We start from the raw sequence: 17176 nt of genomic DNA, 5'->3' as shown, positions 1-17176 counted from the left end.
GCTTCCCTTGAGCGGCTCCCGGTCAGCGGTGCAGTGTGGGGGAAGGAGGGGCTAAGGCAGCTTCCTGCCTTTCCTGGCCCCACAGATCAGGCAGCGCCCCAGAAGTAGCCGGCAGCAGGTTCCCAGCCAAAGGGAGGGCAGAGTTAGTGTCTGGGGCAGGGGCAGTGGGCAGAGCTCTGTGCACTCTGCCTCCCGCCCCACCTAGGAGCCAGGCCTGCTGGTGGCCACTTCTGGGGCGCAGCACCGTCTGTGTTGCCAGGACAGGCAGGGAGCCGCCTTAGCCCCCCACTTCCCATTGGTCACCTGCTCTCCCTGCACCCGACATTCCACCCCCCAGCGCTGGGTTCCGACCCCTAATTTGAAACCCCCTGGTCTTTTGGGTTTGCATTTGTACAGCCCCTCACACAACGAGACCCTGGGCCATGACTGCAGCTCCTAGGAGCCACGACACAACCAACCCTAGGATCTGTCCGGCAGGCCTGTGGGACAGGAGGGAGCACCCAGTCATGACTAGCATGCCGGTTCAGGGCTCCATTCTACGCCCCGCTCTGCCACCGGGAGACTGTTGGCATGCGGCTTCATTTCTCCATGCCTCAGTTTCCCCTTCTGTGACCTCCTCTGCAAAGTGCGCTGAGGCCAACGGAGGCAAAGCACTCACCTAGCACCCAGGGGTGCGTTTTCTCCCTTCTGTTCGGCTTTCACGGCCGGGAGAGCAGAGCATTCCCACCCCAGCCAGCCAACGCGCCTCGACCTCCGCCTGCCAGGCAGGAGGCTCTACAGTCAGACCCCCTCGATGGCTGTTACCTCTCCCTCCCCCCCTCCCCCCGCCCCTAGGATTTCTTTTGAAGTCTGCAGGACTGTTCCCAGGACAATAAAGCCCTGCCATTTCCCGGTGAGAAGGTAAAGGCGGTGAATGGAGCCAGCCAGCACCTCCCTGCGAACTGCACTTAGCATCAGGATAATAAATACAAGTGTTGGAAGTGTCCGGGCAGAGGGAAGGACCATATTGCTCAGGAGGTGCCCAATGGATCTGCCATTAAGGACACCAGCATAAGGGCTTCCCCTGCATGCTTCTCATGCTGCGAGGCCCGGGAGAGGCTGGAGGGAGAAGGAGGAGAGGGTCTCCGTAGGGCACCAGGCTCCAGCCTGACTTCCGGGCGGAGCTGGCTAGTCCCATCCATTGCACGGTTTTGAAACCGCTCTCTCCTCTGGTCTCCAAAGCATCAGTGGCGGATGAGGGCTGGTCTGCATGGAGAAACGAACCGGCGTAGCTGCAGCGATCCCTTCTAGTCCAGACCAGAGCGCCCACCTCGCTAAGGTGCACCCAGATAACCATAGTGACACTGGGGTGGTACTGTCGCAATACAGGCCAGGTTCCCCCCACAGCCAAGGCAGGGGAGGAGAGAGAACATGGGAGGGGGGTGAAGGTAGGGCTGGGAGGCCCCACCCCCCGCCCCACCCCTTTTACCCAGGCCCCACCCCATGGGAGCCAAGCACCTCCCACTTCTGCCTGGCACGCGGCCTCAGCCTCCCTAGCCACAGAGGATCATGGGAAGGCAGGGCCAGGCTGGCTGTTGTACCCACCACTCCTGGGAGAGGAGCCCACAGTGGTGTAGACTGGGACTCGCAGGTGACGGTTACACAAATCTGCTGCACAAGCCTCAGAGCATGTGTAACCCACACACCTGGGCTAAGTCTACACTGGCGGGTTCTTGCGCAAGAAGAATCTGCAAGAAGAGCATCTTGTGCAAGGGTTCTTGTGCAAGAACTCTTGTACTTTTGTACAAGAGCGCCCATGGCAGTGTGGACGCTCTCCTGCACAAGAAAGCTCTGATGGCCATTTTAGCCCTAGGGTTTTCTTGTGCAAGAAATTCCTGCTGCACGTCCACACTGCCCTCTTGCACAAGAGCTCTTGTGCAAGAGGGCTTACACTTGTTAGAAAAGAGCATAGCTCTTGCACAAGAAGCCCTGTCTTCTGACACCGTACTGTAAAGCTTCTTGCGCAAGAGCGGGTGGGCAATGTGGATGCTCTGCGGGTTCTTGCACAAGAACGACTGTTCTTGCACAAGGGCCCACCAGTGTAGACATAGCCCTAATGTGGATCACTGTCCCATGCAGAGGCACCTAAAACCACAGCAACAGCTAAAATCAAGAGACCTCTACAGCATGGGCTGAGAGCGTGCTGGCTTTTAGCTCAGAGGGTACAGATGCCTATAGTGAGATCCCAGGTTCAAATCCGCCTGGTGGCGGTTACACATGAGTCTACAGAGTCAGAGTTGCGGGGCCCATGTGGCTGCACTACAAATAGCCATGCAGATGTTTGGGCTCGGGCAGGGGGATCTGAAGCCCCACTCTCTTCCTGGGTGCCAGGGCCCATGCCCTAGCGGGTATGCCAAGCACAGGTCCTGAGGCTCGCTGTTGCTGCCCATGGAGGCGCCCGTTAAAGGCCACACCTTAGTGACTACATCACCATGTTCCTGGGGCCTGCTCTGACTGTCTTCATCCCAGCCATGTTCCCAGGGGCATCCAGGGAGCATTGTCCCTGATTCCAGGGCAAAAGGCGGCTGGCAAGAGACCACAGTTCAGTCTCTGACCTGGTGCCCCCTGGGAGGCTCGACTCTGTCCATCATGGTTAGTATTGCAGCTTGTGGCCCTGTTCTGCTGGGCACCGGGCATACCCATCTAGCATGCTGACATCCCTCCGAACTCCCCATCCCCAGCACGCAAGACAGCAGGGGCTCCGACTTTCGGATAGTACTGGGTCACAGCAAACAGACCCTGGGGTAGCCCGGCAAGCAGTAGACCCAGCACAGTAGCCGCTGCTGCACTTTTCAAAGGCCTTCAGTTCCTAGCTCTGTCACAGCGCTTTTTTCGCACCCCTGGGCCAATCACTTAACCTCTCTGGGTTGCTGCTCCCCATCTATAAAACAAGGCTGGTGACGCTGTTGAAAAAAAAATCCAACATGATCCTGGGAGGCATGAACAGGAGCGTTGTGAGCAAGACACGAGACGTCATTCTTCCGCTCTACTCTGCGCTGGTTAGGCCTCAGTTGGAGTATTGTGTCCAGTTCTGGATGCCACATTTCAAGAAAGAAGTGAAGAAATTGGAGAAGGTCCAGAGAAGAGCAAACAAGAATGATGAAAGGTCTAGAGAACATGAGATGTGAGGGAAGGCTGAAAGAATTGGGCTTGTTTCATTTAGAATAGAGAAGACGGAGAGGGGACATGATAGTGGTTTTCAAGTATCAAAAAGGGTGTTATAAGGAGACGGGGCAAAAACTGTTCTCCTTGGCCTCTGAGGACAGGACAAGAAGCAATGGGCTTAAATTGAAGCAAGGGAGGTTTAGGTTGGACATTAGGGAAAAAATTCCTATCTGTCAGGGTGGTTAAACACAGGAATAAATTGCCTAGGGAGGTTGTGGAATCTCCATCACTGGAGATATTTAAGAGCAGGTTGGACAGACACCTGTCAGGGATGATCTAGATGGTGCTTGGTCCTGCCATGAGGGCAGGGGGCTGGACTCGATGACCTCTCGAGGTCCCTTCCAGTTCTAGTGTTCTATGATTCTCTGCTCCCTGTTTGCAGCTCTGTTTCGCTCATAGACTGTGTGGTCTACAAGGCAGGGTCCATCTCTCATGGGTATGTCCTCCCGGGAGGTGTAATTTCGAGCTCGAGGAGACATACCTGTGTGAACACCCTGAAAACAGCAACAGCGTCGGTGGCAGAATGAACTAGCCACCCCAGGAATGCTCCTATCTGAAAACCTAGGCATGTACTTGGGTGGCTAACCCCTCCCACCCACCCACCTTGCCGTGGCAGTGACTGTTCCGTTTTTAGCACCCTGGGTCTATCAGAGATAATGCAAGTAAGCCTGCCCAAGATGGGAATTGCATAGTGTAGACACACCAACTGTGTGCATGTACAGCCAACAGCACAATGAGAACACCTCGCCTCCAGCATGGCTGAGGCTTTCAGATGCTGCTGTTCCTACAAACGGCTCTAAGGTTTTTTCGGCAAGGCAGGGTGTTACACATCATCCACCGGGAGCTGTTTTCACCCAGCTTGTTCTTCTGCTGAGCTGCTGCCACTGAGAAAACTTTCTCCTCTGTGCTTGCACCTTTCATCCTGGGTGTTGGTAGCTGCATTGATTCGAACGATGGATGCTCTTTAAAATAGGGCCCCCGTCAATGTAGCATCCGCAGGCTTAGCCTGAGAGCGGATTCATCCTCAGAGAAGCATCTGTCCTTTTTGGTGCTTATCTGGGCCTGGCCTGAAAGAATTTGGAGGCATGAGGCTGTCTCTATATTCAGAAATTCCCTTCCACAAATACATATCGTACAGAGCATTGGTTCTCGACTTATTTATCCTGGTGGGCCACCTACACAGCTCTCTGGGCAAATCTACACTTAAGGGTGAGGTTGACTTAAGATAGGCAACTCCAGCGACTCCAGCAACGTTACTTACATAGCTGGAGTCGATATATTTTTAATCCCCATCCACACCGTGGGAGGTTGACGGGAGCAAACACTCCTGCTGGCTTCCTTACTCCTTGGGAGGAGCAGGAGTAGCGGCTCCTCTGAGTTTGATTTATTGGGTCTTCTCTAGACCCCTTAAATCGAACCCCGGAAGATCGATTGCAGCAGAGTTGATCTTCCCCATAGCGTAGACATGGCCTCTGTGTGTTGGGCTGCAGCCACCCAATACACAGACTACCTGTAGGGCCCTGTCGCAGTCACATGAGCCACTGTGTGCTGATTGGGCGGCAGGTTGAGAACCACTACTATAGAAGCAGCCTGAGTCCTCTTCAGGGTTAAGCTGCAAAAAGAGAGAGGACTAGGACAAGGCCCGGCTAGCAGCCAATAAGATTAGAAACAAAACTAATTTACAGACTGTGGCTTTAGCTTACAAATCCCTGCGAGGGCTACCAAAGCGTTCCAGGTGGGGAAAGGGGTGAACCATCTCTGATCCTATTTTGCTCAGAGGGCGAATTAGGCATCTTAACTATGAGGAAATCGGTAGCATTCCCTCACTGTGGGCTGATGCTGAGAATGGATTTTCCTTTACATGCTCTCAGCTGTCACGCCAAAGGGCTTGTGGGTACTAAAACTCCAACCTCAAGGTAAAGGTGTTCTCTGCAGCCACGTCCTATATGTCCCATGTAGTGCGCCTGCTTCAGCCAGTTTAAAGCCTGGCGAGAATATGGGAAACCTTAGGGCCACAGATCCTCAACTGGTGTAAATCTCTGTAGCTCTACTGTCTGCAGTGGAAATCTGCCATTTGAGGCAGCTGGCTCTTGGATTCCAAACCGGTGTCTCTCACCTCTGGCGGGATCCCAGCTTTCCACGGTGCAGCTTCAAAGTGCATCCAGTGAAGAGCACACACGAAAGCATCCCCGCCAGAAAGGTGGGTGCAACCCATGTCCTGTATGCTCATCTGCTGGGGATCGGACAATTTAGACCAGCTGAGATTCTAAACCCAGATCTTCCTACTATGCTATTATAGCTATTGGGCGGTGACTGTAGCTCTTTTTTGCAGTAACCAAAACAAAAATCAAAAAACCCCACCAAACACACATCTGAAAGGGCAAAGGGTGTAAACAGGATAGCCAGTCCTGCAATCCTCGTGCATGCAGGCAGTCGTTATTTGCTTGCATAGCTCTCCAAAATCAAAAGGTTAATCCACTGTTGTTACTAGGCCAGACTATGCCTTTATGGTGCAGGTCCAAAAAAGTCCCGCCGCTTACAAGTGAAATACTTTTGGGGGAAGCCAGGCTGTTGTAGCAGATTGCCAGTCCTGCCAATTCTTCTCCTGCCAACCCCATCCCGCCGTAACTCGACTTAAGATACATCAACTCTAGCTACGCTATCGTAGACCTGAGATCAATATTTCCCCGTAGCGTAGACATGCCCTAAAGGTATCAGGGTTAGATCCTGGCCTCAATTCTTCAATAAAAGCTGAACTTCTCCTTGTTTTCTTCCTGAATCTCTGTCCAACCAAGGTTCATTCTAAGGAGAGGAGGCGGCCTATCAATGACACCCAGGCAAGCAACAAAATTGGATAAGCAGCTGGGACGTGGTCTTGGTGGTGAAACTGTAAAAAGGGGAGATCAGGGCAGGACTGAGTTTCAGGATGCACAATACTGCTCTCAGCGGCACAGGAAGCCACCTCTGGTCTTCCATGCCCCTTCAGAGCAGCTACCAGACCCAGGAGTCCTGTTCTCTTCCCACCTGAAGGGTTATCTGGCCTCCGTGTCTGCAAGAGGGGGGGATGCTCTTAGCACATTCCTCCACTTGGCACCCATGCCACGGCCTGTCCGGCCCAAGCACACAGGGAGAATTCCTCCTATCGACTCCAGTGGGCTTTGCCCCCTGCCCTAGCTCTGACACCCTCTCCCCCTCCCCTCCCAACATGATAGTTTTGTACTTTTGGCAGCATTTTACAGCACAATTTGCTTGTTTGCCAAATGTGACTGGCAATAAAACCATTCATGTAGGGGAGGGTGGGAAGAGGGCCCATGCTTGGTTCAAGACTTCGGAGGCTTGTGCTAAACCTCTTGGCTCAGTTCAGCTGACCTGGAATTCTTGGGTCTGTGACTTTCCTTGGGACATTGTGGGTCCAGCCTGGTTGTTTTTGCAACAAGGCATTGGGAACCCTTCTTTTTGCAAGACTTTGGTGGGTCTAATCAGGACCGGGAGCCCCTAGATAAGGAACAATCAGAAATGAGTTTGGAGCAGAGGAAGAGAGTTGCTTGAATTTTTGGCACACCCGGCCATCTCCCAAACGGGGTTTGCATTCTGTTGGGAACTAAGGCTCGGGTGGGGGGGCCTGGCCCCTGTTTGACCAAAACGAGGTCAATAAAACCTCCCTTGACGACACTCTGAGATATTTCGTACATATACTACCGTGGCACCTACAGGACCTGTCAGGAGCCGAGCCCCACAGTGCTAGAAGCGGCACCCACGCGTTGGAAGACCGTAAAAAGAACTTAGCGTCTCCAAGCTGGGACAGCTGCCAACCAGAAGCAGTTGTAATTGCTAGTGGGTGGCTTGGAGTTTAGAGCACTGCTCTGGGAGATGTCCCAGTGAAGCAGTGTGCCCTATGCTCAACCCAGCAAACAGGAATGTACTTTTTTTTTTAGCACGTAGGAAAACTCGCAAACAGAATGCACCACACGGCCTTAACTCTGGCAGCTATACGGCAGAACCTGCAACAATGAAACATGCATGGCAGGAGCCATAACTTTCCCTCCACAGAGCACTGCAGAGGAGCGCAATCTCTGCATCGCTCTTTGAGGTTTGGCTCACCGCCCAATTCTGTGACACCCGAGAGCCTGCACAGGAGCAAAGGTAGGCCAGGCCCGTAGGCAGCACTCCATGGAGGTGACCCCATGGCACAAACTTCCTAGAAAACTGCAGGTTCCTCTTGAAACCTCCTAGGGCTGCATAAAGAACAAGGATCTCTGACAGCAGAGGGCTTTTGGCAAAGGTGTGATGCTCCAAAGGCCGGACAATGTAGTTAGGCAAATTCAGTCTAGAATTCGGGGTTCATTTTGGAATAGAGGAGGCAACTAGCCATTGGCATGGCTCCTGCAGGGATGTGAAGGATTCTCCAGCATTTAAATCTAAAACCAACGCCAAAGGATGATCAGCCAGAAGTTATGGGCTTGAGACGAGAACAGGGAGAGGTTCTCTGGCCTGTAATGCGGGGCAGACTTTTGATCCTCACAGCTCCTTTTAACCTTTACAATTCTTCATTGCTCCAGCTACCTGTGGCTTTGAATTGCTGCCATCCAAGAATGAAAAATAAGCACATGGATTTTAGGTGTTGGTTCAGATCAAGAAGAACCGCTCCTCCTCCCACAACTTTAGCTAGCAGGTTTCAACTAAAGGTTAGGTTCATAGAACCTGAGCAGGACAGAAAGCAGATATGCCCAACACTTGTAGGAACATTACAAGCAGATACGCCCAACTCTTGTAGGACCATTACAAGCTGATACGCCCAACTCTTGTAGGACCATTACAAGCAAATATGCCCAACTCTTGTAGGAACATTACAAGCTGATACACCCAACTCTTGTAGGACCATTACAAGCTGGTACGCCCAACTCTTGTAGGACCATTACAAGCAGATATGCCCAACTCTTGTAGGAACATTACAAGCAGATATGCCCAACTCTTGTAGGAACATTACAAGCTGATATACCCAACTCTTGTAGGACCATTACAAGCAGATATGCCCAACTCTTGTAGGACCATTACAAGCAGATACGCCCAACTCTTGTAGGACCATTACAAGCTGATACGCCCAACTCTTGTAGGACCATTACAAGCAGATATGCCCAACTCTTGTAGGACCATTACAAGCAGATATGCCCAACTCTTGTAGGACCATTACAAGCAGATACACCCAACTCTTGTAGGACCATTACAAGCAAATATGCCCAACTCTTGTAGGAACATTACAAGCAGATATGCCCAACTCTTGTAGGACCATTACAAGCTGATATGCCCAACTCTTGTAGGACCATTACAAGCAAATATGCCCAACTCTTGTAGGACCATTACAAGCTGATACGCCCAACTCTTGTAGGACCATTACAAGCAAATTTGCCCAACTCTTGTAGGACCATTACAAGCAAATTTGCCCAACTCTTGTAGGACCATTACAAGCAGATACGCCCAACTCTTGTAGGAACATTACAAGCAGATACACCCAACTCTTGTAGGACCATTATAAGCAGATATGCCCAACTCTTGTAGGACCATTACAAGCAGATATGCCCAACTCTTGTAGGAACATTACAAGCAGATACGCCCAACTCTTGTAGGAACATTACTGTTTGACCCCTTTCCAATCCGACAGGAAACAAATCCCACAAGAAATTCTCTTTTCATGACATAACTGCCCTATTTTTACATGCTGAGTAGGCTGACATTGGATAAGCACCTAGGACTTGGTCTTGCAGAGCCGTTCTCAGAGGTCACACAGAAGTCAGTGGACAAAGGGAAGATAAAATTCTCCACTCACTTCCACAGGTGGCAAATGACCAAACAAGACCATGGAGACAAGACAAGTCTCTTGTTCACCACTATGATGGGTTATTATTGCACACTGAAAACTGGAGGGAATTCAGTCATTGCTGGCTGCTAATGTAACACCCTCTTTCCTGCCTGGGTTACTCAGGAGCAGGTCATACACACCTGTGTGCCTGGGTGCTGGATGGTTTAAGATACAAGGAGATCCTGAGTACCCCAGCAGGGATGTTGGGTACTTGGGGATTCCTTATCCACCACCTTGCTGCAGTCCCTTGCTCCTAAAGGAGTATATAATGGTGGTGCCTCCACTTGGCTAACCCCAAACACACTTAATGCTGTGCCTTGGGAGCCTCCAGGAATCAACTTATCCCAGTACTAATCTGGCTCTAACTCCAAACCAACAATTATAAATAATACATGTAACTGCCACTAGGTAAATTTGAACCTCAGAAGCTTAGGGTGGGAAGCCTTAGTGCAGGAGTGATAAAGCCAGCTGGCTCTCAGCTCAGGCTGTAGCGCTCCCTTGTCCTTATCTCTCGCTGTAAGTGGTCTACGTGCCCCTGCGTGGGACAGTGACTAGGCGTGTGGGTTACAGATACATCTACTTGATTAAATTAGAATTAACACACCTTTACTTACCCACTTAAAAACGCTGGGTTTAACAGACTAAAAGCGAGTAAACTCAATTCACAAAGTGCACAGAAATAAAGGAAACTTGTCTCTCTGGCATTTACCCTGCCCCCATTTATCCCACCCCAGCGTGTGTCCTGCTCTGGATCTCAGAGTCCCAGACACATACTGGTGTGGGCACACTGAAAAGTCCGCAGCCAGAGTGGAGACAGCCCTGGGCAGGTTCTGTGTGTGTCAGTCCAAGCTAAGCAGCCAGCTGCAAAATCCCTCGACCACTGGAGCAAGCCCCACTGAATACCAGCAGCTCTGGCTCCCTGGGCAGATCACTCGGCCTCTCTTCGGACCCAGAGTCAGTCTGTTTGCTGGGCTCTGTCCCAGGCAGCACTTTCCCAAACAGCCACAATTACTCACAGCACCTTCTCGGCAGGTTTCTGCAGGCCCTTCCCAGCCACCATCACAACCAATGTCTCTCCCCTCCAGGGACAATCCCCAACAGCCCCTGACGCAGCCAGCTACATCCTAACCCCAGCAGGCTCTCAGTAACAGGTTCTAGCTTCAGCACAGCAGTTCCTGGCCTGGAAAAGGCTCCTCAGCATCCATCTGGCTCCTTTCCCCAAAATGGAGCCCTCCAACTCTCTCTCTCTCTCTGCCTCTTTCTGAGAGAGACAGCAAGAGGGAGGGAAGCAACTCGTTGACTAGCATGTCAACTATCTGATAAGCTTATCGGAGTCGTTCACATCCCTACATAGAACAAAATGGATTCCGCCCGTGGATGGAACATTGGTCCTCGGTCCTGGGACAAGGCCTTAATGGAGTTTAACAGACTGCGAAGAGAGGCGTTAGAAGAGCAGAGGTGTGAGTGGCACAGCAAATAGTTCGGTAGGGTTGGGGGGAGGCGGAGGAAACTTCCACCTCCCCGTGAACATAAGAACATAAGAACGGCCGTACTGGATCAGACCAAAGGTCCATCTAGCCCAGTATCCTGTCTGCCGACAGTGGCCAGCACCAGGTGCCCCAGAGAGGGTGGACCGAAGACAATGATCAAGCGATTTGTCTCCTGCCATCCCTCTCCAGCCTCTGACAAACAGAGGCCAGGGACACCATTTTATCCCCTGGCTAATAGCCTTTTATGGACCTAACCTCCATGAATTTATCCAGCTTCTCTTTAAACTCTATTATAGTTCTAGCCTTCACAGCCTCCTCTGGCAAGGAGTTCCACAGGTTGACTATACACTGTGTGGAGAAGAACTTTCTTTTATTAGTTTTAAACCTGCTACCCATTAATTTCATTTGGTGTCCTCTAGTTCTTCTATTATGGGAACTAATAAATAACTTTTCTTTATCGGCCCTCTCTACACCACTCATGATTTTATAGACCTCTATCATATCTCCCCTCAGTCTCCTCTTTTCTAAACTGAAAAGTCCCAGTTGCTTTAGCCTCTCCTCATATGGGACCCGTTCCAAACCCCTAATCATTTTAGTTGCCCTTTTCTGAACCCTTTCCAAGGCCAAAATATCTTTTTTGAGGTGAGCAGACCACATCTGTACACAGTATTCAAGATGTGGGCGTACCATAGTTTTATACAGGGGCAGTAAGATGTTCTGGGTCTTATTTTCTATCCCTTTCCTAATAATTCCTAGCATCCTATTTGCCTTTTTGACCGCCGCTGCACTCTGTGTGGAAGTTTTCAGAGAACTGTCCACGATAACTCCAAGATCCCTTTCCTGATTTGTCGTAGCCAAATTAGCTCCCATCATACTGTACGTATAGTTGGGGTTATTTTTCCCGATGTGCATTACTTTACACTTATCCACATTAAATTTCATTTGCCATTTTGTTGCCCAATCACTCAGTTTGGTGAGCTCTTCTTGGAGTCCCTCACAGTCTGCTTCTGTCTTGACTATCCTAAACAGTTTGGAAGCAGTAGAAGTAAGGAAATGAGGCCTACATGCGGAGTTTACTGGCAGTGTAAAATAGTGGGTCTGCCCTGTGCCAGAGTACATCATACCCCGGGCACCCACACTGGGCCACGTTCGGTACGCCAGCAACTCGGCCGCACGGGGGGGACCCAGTCACCACTCGGGGACACAGCTAGGGGAGAGGGTATTTTCCTAGGAGTCGCAGGAAAGGGAGGGTTTCAAACACCCTAGCTACTGAGGTTTACAGTGTTAGGAACATGTCTGATTTGGGCTTCTGGGGCAGTTCAGCGGCGAGTCTGAGCTCTTCCTAGCGCCTAGGGAGCCCTCTCCAGTCCTGTCTCTGTTCAAGCAAAAGAAGTTGGCAGGTTCCCAGGCTCAGCTCAGTTTGTGTCTCTCATTGGGGCCCCTCTACCCCACGGCTCCTTCAGCCAGCGCTGCTCCCCCCTGAGCCCCACACAGACTCGCCACTGGCCGTGGCACAGCCCAGCCCCATGCCGCATATGGTTGCTGGGGTTTCCTCTGGATCTGCCTGTCTCGCTCCATAGCTGTGGCCACCCAATAGAGCGGGGCCACTTCTTGGTTCAGCCACTTACCTAGCCTGGGAGGAGGGATGAGCAACGGGCAGGGGGCCCATGGGAGTTGTAGTCCTGGCGTAGCCACACACGGCATCGAACGGCTACGTACACCAAAGGGTGACGTTTTCACATGCATGTATGTGACTCAGGAACCCAAACTGCATTATCAGAAATGACTTAGCCCGGGTCTACACTGGGGCTTTATTTCAAAATAACCCCCCTTCGGTCGAATTAAGGAGCGGAGCATCCACATGACCAAGCCTGCTATTTCAACATAACGGGCCAGTTATGTCTACATCTGGATTCCTGCTTTCCTCGGGGAATAAGGCTTTTTTCGGAATAGAGTTACTGTGGATGCTCCATTGCAACTATTTCGAAATAACGACTCCCCACAGTCACTTGAACGAATTCTCCCTGGTGCTTCCTGGAGCTCTAAGTCGAAGTAGCGCCTCCACATGAACAGAGCCTGCCTCGGGCTCATTTCGAGGTTTCCCCATAGGGAGGACACGCTAGTTCGGTTTTGTTATTTCAGGAGGCCTTAAATCGATTTTAGTTATTTCAGAATAGTTTCCTAGTGTAGACATGCGCATAGACGACTACAGTGGATTAAAAACCAACAGGATTTTGACTCCTAATGACAGGCTTTTTTAAGGTAGGCATATAAAGATGCAGACAAGCGTCTCTGAAAATCCCACTCTGCATCTATCTCCATCTTTGGATGCTGAAATGCCTTTTAAAATCTGGTAGCAAATCCTAGATCCTCAAAGGTATCTGGGCTCCTAATTCCCACCATAATCAATGGAAGTTTGGAACCTAACTATGCCTATGGATCTGAGCACAAATCCCTAAAAGAGTTTTGAAAAAGGGATTAAAATTCCCCCTTTGCATAGGTGCTTTTTGAAAACTTTACCCCCGATTTATGTGGGAAAGAAACAATTAAAGAGACATCGCTCTTGCTTCCAAAATTCTTCCCGCATCATAAAGGCATCCCTTTCCCAGTCCTGAGCAACAGAGAAATAGCTGTGTTAGTCTGATCTTGGTAAAAAAAACAACAACAACAGTCATGTAGCACTTTAAAGTCTAACAAGATAGTTTATTAGGTGATGAGCTTTCGTGGGGCAGACCCACTTCCTCAGATCCTGAGCGACAGCTATAAAGGAGAACCCAAACTCGACGTGCATGCAAGATAATGCCTTTTATTTTATGTCATGTCCTCTGGCATGTAGTAAAGGAGTTAATTTTTTTGAAAAGACGTGGTATGTTGTGAAGTTCATATACCTGCCGACATTTCGAGTCAAGACACTAAAAGCCCTGGTAGAATCATGTCTCATTGGCAAGTATTATAGAATCTGGATATTAACTATCCAGATTATGAAAGAAGAGGACTCTGAAATATTTTAATGTTGGATCTGGTTTGTCAAGCATAGCGCCCAGTACCTGACTTCACACAGACCTCTCAATTGGAGCCCAGCACCCAGCCTGGGCAATGCAATAAATTGCTGGGTTTCCCAGGGGAAAGGATCAAAGAGCAGCAGAAAATACTAACAAAAGCAATAGGGTAGGCAGGTCTGGTTTTGTAAGAGCAGCTCTCCATCCTGCTTGGCACAGAGCACTTCTCAAGAGCCTGTGAAATGCTATCACTTCTGGGGCGGAGGGTGTCAGGATAACCCTGAACCAAACCATCACCGCCTCGGTTTGTGATGAGAAATGCAGTGAGGTCACAGGAGCCACGTTTGCTCCATCAGGCCCAAGCCAACTGGCTTGGGACCACCTCGTTTGTGGCATCGGCCATCTAGCTTGGAAAAGAGACAACTAAGGGGAGGAATAGGAAATCATATTCCTCTATGAAATCATAACTGGTGTGAAGACAGTGAATAAAGAAGAGTTATTCACTCCTTCCCATAACACACGAACTAGGAGGTCCCCAAATGAAACAAATAGGCGGCAGGTTTAAAACAAAAGGAAGTTTTTCTTCAAACAACGCATTGTCAACCTGTGGAACTCCTTGCCAGAGGATGCTGTGAAGCTGAAGACTAAAACTGGGTTGAAAAAGAGCTAGATAAATTCATGGAGAATAGGTCCATCAATGTCTATTAGCCAGGATGGGCAGGGATGGTGTCGCTAGCCTCTTTAAGAAGCTGGGAATAGGTGACAGAGGAGAGATTACTTTAGGGCTACTCAACTTTGGAAGCCCCGGGGGCCACAGTGACACTCACAGCACACACTGAGGGCTGCAACTTATGTGTGGTTGCATATACATGCAAATATATATGCAAATATATGCAAATATCTTCTTTCACCCTGACGGGCATGAATACAAAGATTAAGGCATGACTACACAACACACAAGCCCCGTTTAAATCGGTTGTGCTGATATGAATACAATGCAATATTGACCCGATTTCCACCTATATGACAGCACTTTGAATGAGCAATGACAGTCCAGGACTTTAACTACTAAAACGCATAGCAACAGAAGACCAGGCTATTGACTCCTTTTTTGTTTTGGCTCCCACCCACAGGCCACAAACAAATGGGCCGCGGGCCGCATGCAGTCCACGGGTCATGTGTTGAGTAGCCCTGGATTAACTTGATGGTTACTTGTTCTATTCATTCCCTCTGGGTCATCTGGGACTGCCCACTGTTGGCAGACAGGAACTGACCTAGATGGACCTTTGCTCCGACCCCGTCTGGCTGTTCTCATGTTTTTAGCTGTGCTGTGAGCACGACCTGCTTTTCCCGCACTGATGCCCTGAGTTTTATTGTGGTACCTTCTCTAGTGGCATTTGTCGAAGCAAAAACATGCTCCTCTGTGTTTAGGCAGCTAACAAACAGCTTTATTAATTAATAAAGCACAGCATGAGCCAAACGTGGTCACAGCAGAGCCAGGCCCAGTAAGGCTGCTAATACAATTAATCCTAGTATTTTTATACCCTTAGCCAAACAGTCTGACGTCAGGGCATTTAATTACAGAAATTCTTAATTAAATTTGGAAAAACAAAGCCTTATTAACAAGATGGCGGACAGGTGCGAGGGAGTACATCTTCTGTCCCAACCAGCCCAATTAACGCATACCAATAGCCCATCCTGTAGGCCTCTTCTCACGGGGTGACAGAAAGTTGACTTTGGTCTACGTGCTTGAGAGAAAAGCTGAAATGGTTTTTGATATACAAGATGGCTTCTAGCTCAATATGAAAATGGTTTCTACAGCTTCTACACATTGTTGCATTAGGCTGTGCTGGGCCGTCCGCTTCGGTTCTGCGTGGGGTTTGCACGGCTTTGCAGAGGCTACGTCTGGGGTTTCCCGGTGGGTTTTCAGATGAGCTTGTAAACGCTCTCTCAGTGAGACATTCCAGTGCTGAATCAAGGCACCTCAATAAAATTGACATAAGGCAAGGCCTTTTAATTATCCAATTATTCTGTTTCAAGTGACAGCTGGAGAAAGGTAAAAGGCTTAGTGTTCTGCTTTCGTCTCTGTTGACATCAAATCAAGGATCAAAGCGTCGCAATTTTTGGCCTCTGAGTTTCTCTCCTTGATCTAAGCCCCCCTTTCAGGAGTGGAATGGCCCTGATGCCCCTCGCCCCACTTACACAGTTCGGGGGTGGGGGAGCACAAGTGGCTCGCAGGTTGGTTGTTTCACTAGAGGAACCCAAGTCCCCAATGAGAGCCAAGCCCGTTGTGCTGGGCGGACACAGAACAAGAGGCAGTCCCAGCCCCAGAGAGTTTACAGCCTAACCGGACAAAGGGTGAGACTTTTATTCCCATTTTACAGATGGGGAAGTGGAGTAACCAAGGATGAGATGATTTGCCTAATGCAAGAACTCTGGGTTAGAGCTGGGACCAGAACTCAGATCTCTCGAGGGCCATAATCATAGAATAATCACACTCGTCCCAACCTGCTACTGGGCATACTTGCCTCGACTATATTGACTGCAGTATCAGGCTGCCAATCCCTCGGGAGTCAAAATTTCCAGGATTTCTAGTGATTATGTTCTTCCATGTAAACACAGCAACCCATGCTTTCAGTCTCAGTTATCTTGGTTTCTGATACAGGCCACGTCTACACTATCGGTCTTACAGAAGTTCGGCACGACAGGAATGCCATGCAACCATGTAAGGTAGATGCTTCCTACAGTGAAAGAAGGGATGTTTCTACCCCTGTTAGTAACCCAGCTTTCCAAGCAATGCTGGCTAGCTATGTTCCCTCAAAAAAATTTTCCATCCACGTGCAGAATAAATTTTGTTCTGTGCACCCAGTCATGTGCATATGTGCACCACCAGCAGAAACTGAGCAGCATTTGAATCTCTCCTGGTGGCTGCCCAAGCCCTCAGCTTAGAACTGTGGTTCTCAACTGGTGGTCCATGGACCATGGTGGTCCATGGTGACTTTTTCGGTGGTCCACAGATACATTGTCCAAAGTTACATGGTGTGGGCAGGCACCAAAAATCTGTTAGTAAGAAATAAATTTCAAACCAAAATGTTCATTGTCTGCTCTTGTTTATCATGTCTCAAAAGGGAGGTGGTCCACGAAAATGTTTTGATTGGCCTGGTGGTCCGTGGACTGAAATGAGTTGAGAACCACTGGCTTAGAGGGATCCCTGCTAGGTTTAGGTTGAGGTAAGAAGTTTTCCATTGACCTCACTATGACTAAACCAGGGGTTAGGTGGGCGTTACACCCTACGGTTCTGTCGCTATGGCAAACTAACCTTTAAGGGCACGTCTACACTAGGAAACAATTTCGAAATAACTAACATTGATTTAATAACTCCCGAAATAACAAAATCGAAATAGCGAAGCCTCAAAATTAGCCCGAGGCAGGCTCCGTTCATGTGGATGTGCTACCTCGACTTAAAGCCCCAGGAAGCACTGGGGAGTAATTATTTCGAATGACTCTGGGGAGTTGTTATTTCGAAATAGCGGCACTGGAGTGTCCACACAACCGCTATTTCGAAATACCTATTTCAAAATGAGCGTTATTCCCTGAGGAAAGCAGGAGTCCCGATTTCAAAAGAA

Source organism: Pelodiscus sinensis, chromosome 2, assembly GCF_052426305.1.
Source record: "Pelodiscus sinensis isolate ZL-2025 chromosome 2, ASM5242630v1, whole genome shotgun sequence".
NCBI lineage: Eukaryota > Metazoa > Chordata > Testudines > Trionychidae > Pelodiscus > Pelodiscus sinensis.
The sequence above is the reverse complement of the archived record's forward strand: the minus strand, read 5'-3'. Positions refer to the sequence as shown.